The following is a 12,537-nucleotide window of genomic DNA, read 5'->3' as shown; positions in this document are numbered from 1 at the left end:
AATGGGCTCTCTACGGAGAAAGCGCCGATGTCGATCCTCCCACAACACAACCCACTCATGATACCTCGCCAGCCAAGCTGTATCGGTCTTGCCACGTCTATATGTGCTATGCAACTCGTCCATATTACGAGGTGCTTCCGGAATTGGTTGAAAACAACCAAATTGTCGGAGCACACGATCAGTGGAGTGCCACTCAACGGTCGCATAACAGATCAAATGGATCATCGTCATCCAAACATCTGATGGGCCCCTCAACTCAGGTGGGATCACCGTCCTCACATCATCATTAGAATATGACACCCATTCAAACTAAAATAAATATATATACTTTTTATCAAAACAATAATATGATTATATAACTATAATCTAAAATCGATTTCTAAACATTAAAATTCATACATGTGTGCCAACCTTCTGATCGATTAGCACCCTTCTTTTTTCTAAATCATTAGGTATCTCCTGATGATTTTTTCTGTCAGTAGATCACCTATTCAAGGAAAAAAAATTATTATACACTGTATAAAATGATTAATATACGAAATCAATTTTATAATTACCTCAAGAGTAGCGGAAATATGAATCGATTCTTCACAATGAGACATAAAAAAGGCAATCGATACCATGCCCAAGACTACAGCAGCATGAAACATCCACCGATAACATTACGCCTGTAGTCAGTGGCTCGACACATCTCCCTGTACAGGAAAGCCAAAACTGCCAAGCCCAAACTGAGTGATCCGGCCACATGAAAGTCGACAATATGTCGCAACCACATACAATAAACTTGGTTGCGCTATTTGTTCGGCATCAACAACCCTCCTATCAGCTGCAGTATGCATGCCCGTGCATATATTTTAACTTCATCACCTGACGCGTCCTCGCTCAACTCCTGAAAATTGGCATCTAACCAATTTAACGGTATCCGACCACCGTTAAAACTTTCCGAGTCACGTCCTAGATTATCCCGACACAAAGCAGTCCAGGAACCCTGCACGATCCCCAATATCAAATCTCCATCCACCGGAAACCCCAGGTGCATAGAAACATCCTCAAGTGTAATCGTGCACTCTACGCACGGAAGATGAAATGTGTGGGTCTCCGGCCTCCACCGCTCTACTAAGGCAGAAATAAGGTCTGATTCTATCTTACAGTGACCCTGATATCTACCTATGTAACCGAATCCAGCATCTACTAAATACGGCAAGACACGGCTAGGTATCACTAACTTAAGGTTCCTAATAAAATGATCTAATACACGGTCCTTCTCCTAAAATTAAATAATTACAAAAATTAATTTTTAATATAATAATCATGCATTAAATAAATCAACAAATTATTACTAATAATTTTAATTAAATTAAACATTAAAATGTTATCGTATCAGTAAAGTGTCGAGATATATGATTTCCATCCAAGCGAAGTAAACTGTCTTCCATTTTATATATGCAAAAAAATTAATTAAGTTAAATATTAAATAAATTAAATACTTAAATAAATTAAATATAAAATATTAAAAATATAATAAAATATACCTTAGACAGAGATTATAAGAGTATTTGAGAGAAGTTGAGAGAAATTGAAAGAATTTAGTGTAATGAAAGTGATTGAGGATGAGGGTATTTATAGGGAGGGATTGGGGGTGTGAAACGTCGGGGTAGGTGGGTAATTATACCTAAGGCGCGCCGCACTGACGCGTGGCAGATTCTCAGGTAAGGCGCGACCCCTGTCCCGCGCTATACCCTACGTGGCCAAAGGTGCGCCCCAGGGGTCGGGCTATACACACGTGTATCCCATGTCAGCATAAGGCACGCCTTACCCCACGTGACGCCAAATCAACGTTAAGCGTACTGCAAGGGGCACACATTTCTGCAAATAATGCTATATCAAAAAATATAATCTGAACGATACCTGATAAAAAAACAATGAACGGTGATATACGAGGAAAATCGCCTAAAAGAAGTAATTCACTTCATTTGAACTATTTAAATTTTATATTCCTATTCTCTACCAACATTTCGTCGGCGGAATTGCATGTGCAGATACATATAAATAAAAACTTAAAGCACGTGTTTAGAACCAAAGCCAAGCATTTAGAGATTGTTAGTACTCCTTTAAAGTGGATACAGAGCAGAAGAGATAAGGCCAAATCCATGATTGAAACACACTGTTCACATTGGCAAATGACGTCATAGAATGGAATAGTTGGAGGTGGCAAAAAGAGAGAAGTCGGTCTGTGGTGGAAAGCGAGGTTGCGTGTATTGGGGACGTATGGGCACTCAACTAACTGTCAACATCATCAGGTTCAAGTTTGCGAGTTGTTTGGGAACATCAAATTAATCCCCCTAACCTATATTATCGTATTTGAACAAAATATAATTACTACTTCGTGGACTACTGTGATTCTTCTCTACCCAACATTGAGTTTCAATATAAATTTAGCCAATTTGAATTAATTTCTCAACTTATAATTAGTTTGATATCAATTAAGTAATGTCTTATATTCAAATATTTTATATATGTAAAAAAGTCTTGTTGAAATATTCACCCACCAAAACTAAATGAACAACGCGGGTCGATATGGATTAATCAGGATAAAGTTTTAAAATCGAGAGTACAACCACAAAAAAAGACTTATTTATTAGTCTCAACAATAAAAGAAAATAGGGTAAAGTATATAAATAATCATTCCACGATAGTACGTTATTTTGCCAAGTCTCCAACTATTAAAAGTTATAAAATGATTTTCGATTATAGGATATTGTTTTATTAAATTCATCGACTATTAAAATTTATAAAATGTTCATCATACTATTAATATATTCCAAACTCATCATTTTTTTGTTAAAAATTTGACGGTCGTTTAAACTGGACGTTAGTCTGCTTATTAAGATATGATAAAAATATATTTTAACGATGCCTATTAGCACATTCGTTACTTTCAAAAACTGATTCGATGATATAATGTAAACAGATACTCGATCCACAAAATACAGATTAAACGTTTCTTAAATAAAATTTTATCATATCTCAATTAGCAGGTTAACATCTAATTTAGACAACCGCTAATTTTTTAATGGGAAATATTGAGTTTGAAACATACGAATAGTTAAGTGACTATTTTTCAACTTGTAATAGTCATGGGATTCAACAAAGCAATATCATAAAATTGAGGGACCTTTTTATAACTTTTAATAGTTGAGAGATATAACAAAATAACACCCTATAGTCAGGGTATCATTTGTGTATTTTACCCAAGAAAATATTATCTTCCTTAGAGAATTCGAGTTCGAACAATTACGCTTTCTTAATATATATATATTATAAATTGTTAATAACCCATAAAGATTCTAAACATGTATTATCTTGTAACTATTTTGATTATTTAAAAATAAAAAATATAATTTGATATTAATATCCAAGCGTCAGAACTTTTATCATTCTACTCAGAGTGCTTAATTATCATATTGTCATCAGCAACAACCTTCATTATATGCAATGTCGTCCCATAAAATTCACCTACCTATGCTTCTTCATCAATACAGAAAAAGAAAAAGAGTGACTAAACTTGAGAAGAGGGGCTCCCCTGCCCTGCCTGCATAGCACATCACTCATTTGTCTCTTTCCCCTAGCCTTCCTCGCCAATAGGATCAATTCAGGGCCTTCATTAAGCCATGAGAAATATACTCAATGAATAGCCCTAACCACATCCCCAACCGTCCAAAGATGCCCCCATCCCTAATTTGCCAACCCCATCATGTCATTTTTTGGACCCTACAACTTTCGTCTTCCTGCTTAAAATCAAGGGCAAGGCCTCCAATATTGTATTATTAACCCCTTCATTAATATTATCTCTCTGTGACCAGTCTTATGAGTTCCCTACATGGAAAGAAACCTGAATAATTACAAACCAAGGGGAAGTTGAAGGTACTACAAGTGAACTTGCCATCATTTTAAATTTTAACTATTGGTGTAAATTAACAGAGCGTTTGACGAACTGTTCTTGAACCGTTCGTTTATTAAGTTAAATAAGCGAGAATGAATAAAATTTTTATGTTCGTTTAATAAATGAATGAACACAAACAAACTTGTTTATTGACTCGTTTTTAAGCTCATTTATTGGTTCATTTATCGACTCGTTTAAAATATTATTTACTTGGTTCTTCATTTCCTTTTACTTTTTTTATAGTTTAAATATTGGTGAAGATAAAACCTAAATTGAACATAATGTGAACTTTAGAGTTCAAACTGTGAAGTCTAGAGAATTTAAAGATTAGTGATGTAATTGCATCATTTTTTTTGGATGCAAATAAAAGGATAAAAAGAGAGTGCTGGTTGTAAAACGGTAAATGTGTTTGTGAATGTTAAATAAACATGTTCACAAATATTAAGTAAATAAATACGAACGTCTTTAAAAATAAATAATTGAACACATATATGATATTAAAAATTTAAATAAATACAAACAAAAAATTAAAAATTTAAACAATTACGAATTAAATATAAATATTTTTAAAAATAAATAAATAAATACAAATATAATTTTATTCCACGATTGATTTGTACCTTACTTTTAACCAACTTACGTGATGGAAGCCAAAATAATTTTACCTCGGCAAAAGGCAAACAAATGGGACAGTAACTTTAAACTAAGCAGACAACAACCATATTCGAAGGGTTAACAGCCAATCCGCAAAAGGATGATGCGGCAGAACACAGACCTATTAATGCGGATCAATGAAAAAAGACGAAAGAGACAGCTAGCCTCTACCAAAGCTACTAATTATAGCATTTTGTCATCAACCTCAAGGCTGAAACCCTTTGCAAATATAAGTTTCAACCAAAATAATGCAAGACAAAGTAGATACGCTACATCGTGAGAAAAGTAGGAATGCTCTACTCCAAAAATCAAAAATTTTAATTTTGAGTTATTTGAGTTAAGTAATTCAAGTTAACTTGGATTATCAATTTATTTTCGAGTTCGAATTGAGTTAAAATTTAAAAATTTTGAGTTATTTTTAAAATAAAAAAATTGACTATATATTTTGACAGTTTTATGAGATAGTCATTGATTTCATTATTCATTTAATTCCTCCTTCATTTTAAGTCTATTTTTAACTAAATTTGAACTACATGCTCCTAAACCATCGTAGAACACATATGTACTTTCGATTCCTCGATAACAAAATTTTCTATTTTTCAATTTAGCCCTCAAAATTTTCATAATTTCCATATTTCTTCAATTTATCCTTTATTTTAAGTCTAGTAATTTAAAATTTTTAAAAAAATTAGAAAGAAAACACAAATTTTGAAAATAAATTTAAAACTTTGAAAACCTTCATTTCAACTCATAAACTCAAGTCGACTGTTGCCTTTTACCGTCGACGAAACTCCACCCGACCTCCCCTCAGTGACCAAAACTCCCCATGAAATCGTGAATGATTGACGGTCGATTGGCCGTCGGAATCGCATGGGATCGCGATTTTCATCCTAGGGTTCTCGGGGTATAAAATGTTGATTCGTCATCGATCGATCACGATTTTATGGGGGTTTTAGTCGCCGAGGGGAGGGGATGTCAGGTGGAGCTTCGTCGACGGCAAAAGGTAGCGGTCATCGTGGGTTTATGGGTTGAAATGAAGGTTTTTAAAGTTTTGAGTTTATTTCAAAATGTGTTTTCTTTTTAAAAATACATGTATAATTTAATTTTTTAAATTTAAATAAAATTTTTAAAATTATCAAGTTGTGACACGTGTCACTTAACAGGAAAATTATCGCCGTTGACGGCCTGGGCACCTAAATGAGTAACGGAATGAAACGTTAGGCACCAAACTTGAACGAAATAAACATTAGACACTAAACTAGAACCAAACGTATACGTTGAGTACCTTTTGTTTATTTAAACCAAAATAAAATGATCTAATTATTATAATCAATGAATACAATGACTTGATTGCAACTAAAATAATAACGTTCGCTACATGCTTAACAAAAAAGAGTGAGATAATTGTTACAAACGATAAATAAAATGATCCAATTATGACATTTTAAAATATAAAGACCCGATTATAAACTTTCTCACAATACGATGACTTGTCAACTAATTTTCCCTAAAATGTAGAACAAAAGCCATAGGAATTGCCTTGGATTATTTTGAATCGAGTCATTCTATTGGTCAGTTATAACCTGAATCGCTTACTAATCATGATTAAGGTTATTTGAATTGTGAACATATATGGATAAGATTTGAGGATAGATCTTTGTGATGGAAATGCAATGAAAGGAAGGATTTAAGATGAAACAAAGAGGGTCACCATTGAAAAGGAGATCCCGCGAATCAAGGATCCAACACTTGAAAACATGGACCATGTGATGCGTTAATCAAATGTTGTTCTTACCCGTAGACTCTTTTGTCTAAATGATTTCTGAGGCCATCGTATTTGTTTTAAAATAATATTACTTCTGAATATTTTTTCATCCCGGGTTAATGTAGCTTTAAACTTGAAAAAAAATTGTTTAATGCAAAAATTCGTGTACAAACTATATACAAAGTTAATTTTTGACGTTAATTTTTTTCTTAAAAATATATACTTAATATTTTCTCTGTTACTATTTTAGGTGTCGATTGTTAAAAAACCGTTAAGTGACACATGTCACATTTATAAATTTTAATTTTTTTAAATAAAGTATTTTTTTCAAAAAATATCTAAACGTGACACATGTTGTTTAACTTCTTTTAACGGTATGCACTTAGAAGTGTAATGGAAGAAATATTATTAGTTTTAAAAAGAAATAAGGACCTCTTGAAAATTTTGAGAATTTGTTTAATATTTAAAAAATAAAGAAATTATTTAAAATGTCAAACATTATAAACATAAAAATCTTATTTTTAATAAATATTAAAAATAAAAAATAATATTAAATTATTTTAAAATATCAAAAGTTATAGAATGATAAATTATAGATTATTTAAAACAAAAATTTTAAAAATATTTATAAAACATTAAAAACTAAACATTTTTGTCGAAAAAGTCTCCAATTATCTCTCTGTGTAAGATAAAGAAGACCATTATCAATAAAAACAACCTATCTTTGAAACTCAATCAACCAGTATACATATGCTGACTTCTTTCACTAGATAACTAACTCACAACACATATAACTGCTTAACAGAATATAATAACTAGTTCTAAGTTACAACCGTTCACAATACTAACATACTTCCTATCTTCCTTCTCCTTTGACCTCATTTTTTTTTTCTCTTTTCCTTCTTCCCGCTTTCTTCTTCTAAATTGCCTCTGCCTGCTAATGTAGAAAGATATTATTAGCACTTTGTAGTCTCATTTCTTCTGCAGATACAACCCTTAGTCTCTCCCTGAGCCGAAGAAAGAAAGAAGAGGATAAAGGTTTAGTTAGAATATATGCAACCTGATCTGCTGCTGGCAAATAATTGACTTGAAACAATCCATCAACCACCTTTTCTCTAACAAAACATAAATCTAATTCTACATGCTTGAGCTTCGCATGATGAACAGGATTCGTTGAATGTGCAATGGTACTCGGATTATCACACCATATGACTACTGTAGACGTCAGAGCAATGTCAAGTTCTGTTAATAAAGACTTTACCCAGATTGCATCACACATTGCATTTGCTAAGCTTCGAAACTCAGCTTCAGTAGACGACCTTGAGACAACACCTTGCTTTTTCGAACTCCAAGCAACCAGGTTGCCCCCTAAAAATAAACAATGACCTGCTGTCGATCTGCTACCATCTGAACAAGTGCCCCAATCTGAATCCGAATATGCAACAAGAGTAGTGTTCACAGGATCTATGCTGAAAAATAAACCATAATCTACAGTACCCTTAAGATACCTAACTATCCTTTTAACCGCTGTACAATGCCTATCCCGAGGAGATTGCATGAACTGACTAACTTTGTTTACCGCGAACTGAATGTCTGGTCTTGTAGTACAAATATGCTGCAACATACCAATAACTTGTCTGTATAACGTGACATCCAAGAATGGATCCCCATCTTCAGCAGAAAGATGTGGAGAAGTGACTATTGGCGTTGGTGTTGGGGTAGTTTCTAACATCTGTCTTTTCCAGCAGTTCCATAACATGCTTTCTCTGAGTTAAAACCCCTTGATCAACTCTTTGAACTGTCATCCCCAAAAGGAAATTCAGCTTGTCCAGATCTTTCAGCGAAAAAACAGTATTAATCTCTTTAATCACAGCATCTACCGCTTCAACATTATCAGCAGTAGCAACTGTCATCAACGTACAACATAATATAAATCTCATGACCACTCGACTCACGATAATAAAGAGAAGTATCGACTAATGAAACAACAAAAAAAAGATTATTCACCAAATAAGTTTGAAATTTCTCAAACCAAGCTACCATACAAAGACTTCTTAAACAGCACACTAGTTGATTGCCATGCTCATCTAATTGCACAAACCCAGGCGACTGTTCCATATACACCTCTTCGACGAGATCCCCATTTAAAAAGGCATTATCTACATCGATTTACCTTAAAACCCATCCTTTGCTAAAAGATATACTGAGAAGAATCCTAAAGATAACAGGCTTCACCACAAGATTATAGGTCTCCCTGTAATCCAAACCTGCCTGCTGGGAGTAACCTTTTGCAACCAGTCGGGCTTTGTAGCAAGCAACACTACCATCAGTGTTTCTCTTAATTTTAAAGAGCCATTTACACCCTATTGGTACTCTATCAGAAGGTAAAACAACCAAGTCCCAAGTTTCATTGTTCACAAGTGCTTCAAGTTCATTTTCAACAGCTTTCTTCCAAACATCCAATCTCATAGCTTGATGAATAGTCTTTGGCTCCTCAATAACCTCATCAGAAAGAAAAACTTTGGGTTTGAATATCTCAACTTTAGATCGAGTGACCATCTGATGGGCATTCAGCCTTGTAGCAGCAGCAGGATCCACATTATCAATCTATCACTTGGGCTTGAAGGCACTCGATTAATAATATCAAGTTCAGGTCTAAGAGGAGTTGTAAGACCTCGAAACCCGGGTTAGTAGTTTGGGTCAACCCGAGACCTTTAAGTTAAGCCAATTAAACTTCCCAAGATAAATGGACCAAGTTATATAGGTGATGGGCCTAAGGTAGGCCCAAGAGTTAAAGATAAGAGATAGTTTTAAAGTGAGTTAATAGGTGAATAACCTAAAGTGTAGTTTACCCATTTTGTTGAAGCTGAAAACTTCCCATCTTTTTATATCAATTCATGTAAACCGACCCCCTAATATCTCACCCACACTTCTTCTTCTTATTCTTCTTCTTCCTTCCATTAGTTTTTATTTCTTCTTCTTTTTAAGAGCCAAGTTTCAAGCATTCCAATCTTAGATTTGTTTAGCGAAGGTAAGAATGTTTCACTCCATCCTTCAAGCTCCATTTTGTGAGTTTTAGAATTTGTTTTCAAAATAGGTTTTTGGGAGTTTGAAAGGAACTGTTGAAAATATTTTGATATTTCGATATAACAAATTAAGATAAATGAATTTTAAGATTTTCCAAAAGATTTTCAAAGTATATTCGATATAATTATTCGAATATCAAAATATTACTCCAAATCTTTCAAATGTCATTTTTAATCCTTACTTAAGTGTAAAATTAAGTTTTAAAATTAAAATAATTTCAAAACAATTTTACAAATTTTTTCGAACCATTTCAAAGCCAAAAATTCCAGATTACTCAGAGGGAACCGATTCCCCCCAAAGGGGTACCGATTCTCCCCTGAATGGTTTGGCTCCGAGAAAAACAGAATGCTCGGAGAGAATCGATTCTCCTAAGGGGTATCGATTCCCCCCTGTTCAACGGTCGAAATATTTGAATTTTACACTTAGGGAATCGATTCCCTATGAGGGGGTACCGATTCCCCCCACGCTCCAAGTAGAAATATTAATTGTTTTCACACTTAAACGGCTCCAATAACTTCATTAATGATCCCCAACGTTCAGAAGTGATTCAAGGAGTATTTAAACAAGCTTAGAAGCCATTGATCAACAAAAAGAAACAACAAGCAACTTTAACCGTTGTCCAATGCCTATCCCGAGGAGATTGCATGAACTGACTAACTTTGTTTACCGCGAACTGAATGTCTGGTCTTGTAGTACAAATATGCTGCAACATACCAATAACTTGTCTGTATAACGTGACATCCAAGAATGGATCCCCATCTTCAGCAGAAAGATGTGGACAGAAAGATGTGGAGAAGTGACTATTGGCGTTGGTGTTGGGGTAGTTTCTAGCATCTGTCTTTTCCAGCAGTTCCATAACATGCTTTCTCTGAGTTAAAACCCCTTGATCAACTCTTTGAACTGTCATCCCAAAAAGGAAATTCAGCTTGTCCAGATCTTTCAGCGAAAAAACAGTATTAATCTCTTTAATCACAGCATCTACCGCTTCAACATTATTAGCGGTAGCAACTGTCATCAACGTACAACATAATATAAATCTCATGACCACTCGACTCGCGATAATAAAGAGAAGTATCGACTAATGAAGCAACAAAAAAAATATTATTCACCAAATAAGTTTGAAATTTCTCAAACCAAGCTACCATACAAAGACTTCTTAAACGGCACACTAGTTGATTGCCATGCTCATCTAATTGCACAAACCCAGGCGACTGTTCCATATACACCTCTTCGACGAGATCCCCATTTAAAAAGGCATTATCTACATCGATTTACCTTAAAACCCATCCTTTGCTAAAAGATATACTGAGAAGAATCCTAAAGATAACAGGCTTCACCACAAGATTATAGGTCTCCCTGTAATCTAAACCTGTCTGCTGGGAGTAACCTTTTGCAACCAGTCGGGCTTTGTAGCGAGCAACACTACCATCAATGTTTCTCTTAATTTTAAAGAGCCATTTACACCCTATTGGTACTCTATCAGAAGGTAAAACAACCAAGTCCCAAGTTTCATTGTTCACAAGTGCTTCAAGTTCATTTTCAACAGCTTTCTTCCAAACATCCAATCTCATAGCTTGATGAATAGTCTTTGGCTCCTCAATAACCTCATCAGAAAGAAAAACTTTGGGTTTGAATATCTCAACTTTAGATCGAGTGACCATCTGATGGGCATTCAGCCTTGTAGCAGCAGCAGGATCCACATTATCAATCTATCACTTGAGCTTGAAGGCACTCGATTAATAATATCAAGTTCAGGTCTTAGAGGAGTTGTAAGACCTCGAAACCCAGGTTAGTAGTTTGGGTCAACCCGAGACCTTTAAGTTAAGCCAATTAAACTTCCCAAGATAAATGGACCAAGTTATATAGGTGATGGGCCTAAGGTAGGCCCAAGAGTTAAAGATAAGAGATAGTTTTAAAGTGAGTTAATAGGTGAATAACCTAAAGTGTAGTTTACCCATTTTGTTGAAGCTGAAAACTTCCCCTCTTTTTATATCAATTCACGTAAACCGACCCCCTAATATCTCACCCACGCTTCTTCTTCTTCTTCTTTCCATTAGTTTCTATTTCTTCTTCTTTTTAAGAGCCAAGTTTCAAGCATTCCAATCTTAGATTTGTTTAGCGAAGGTAAGAATGTTTCACTCCATCCTTCAAGCTCCATTTTGTGAGTTTTAGAATTTGTTTTCAAAATAGGTTTTTGGGAGTTTGAAAGGAACTGTTGAAAATATTTTGATATTTCGATATAACAAATTAAGATAAATGAATTTTAAGATTTTCCAAAAGATTTTCAAAGTATATTCGATATAATTATTCGAATATCAAAATATTACTCCAAATCTTTCAAATGTCATTTTTAATCCTTACTCAAGTGTAAAATTAAGTTTTAAAATTAAAATAATTTCAAAACAATTTGACAAAATATTTCGAACCATTTCAAAGCCAAAAATTCCAGATTACTCAGAGGGAACCGATTCCCCCCAAAGCGGTACCGATTCTCCCCTGAATGGTTTGGCTCCAAGAAAAACAGAATGCTCGGAGAGAACCGATTCCCCCCTGTTCAACGGTCGAAATATTTGAATTTTACACTTAGGGAATCGATTCCCTATGAGGGGGTACCGATTCCCCCCACGCTCCAAGCAGAAATATTAATTGTTTTCACACTTAAAAGGCTCCAATAACTTCATTAATGATCCCCAACGTTCAGAAGTTATTCAAGGAGTATTTAAACAAGCTTAGAAGCCATTGATCAACAAAAAGAAACAACAAGCAACTAGAATCAAGAGAGAATCAAAGAGAAAGCATCAAACCTCAAGTTTGAGCATTTCAAGCCTATTTTTCATTCAATATTCATTTTGCTTTCAAGAACACTACTTGTACTCAATTGTATTCATTCTTGAGTGTTCTTTTCCTTGTTCTAGAATTGTGCAAATAGTCTACCTTGTGAGGATTTCCTTTTACGTTTGCAAATTTGTATTGTTCTCTTTGGGAGAGAGTGTTATCAAGAATTTGAGGTATAATTCTTGAGGGTTTGTAAGGTTACTCTTTGTCCTCAAAAGAAAGACAAATTATGAATTTGTAAAAAATCCTTAGT

Source organism: Hibiscus syriacus, unplaced genomic scaffold, assembly GCF_006381635.1.
Source record: "Hibiscus syriacus cultivar Baekdansim isolate YM2019G1 unplaced genomic scaffold, ASM638163v2 tig00109992_pilon, whole genome shotgun sequence".
Lineage (NCBI taxonomy): Eukaryota > Viridiplantae > Streptophyta > Magnoliopsida > Malvales > Malvaceae > Hibiscus > Hibiscus syriacus.
This window is presented reverse-complemented; position numbering follows the sequence as displayed.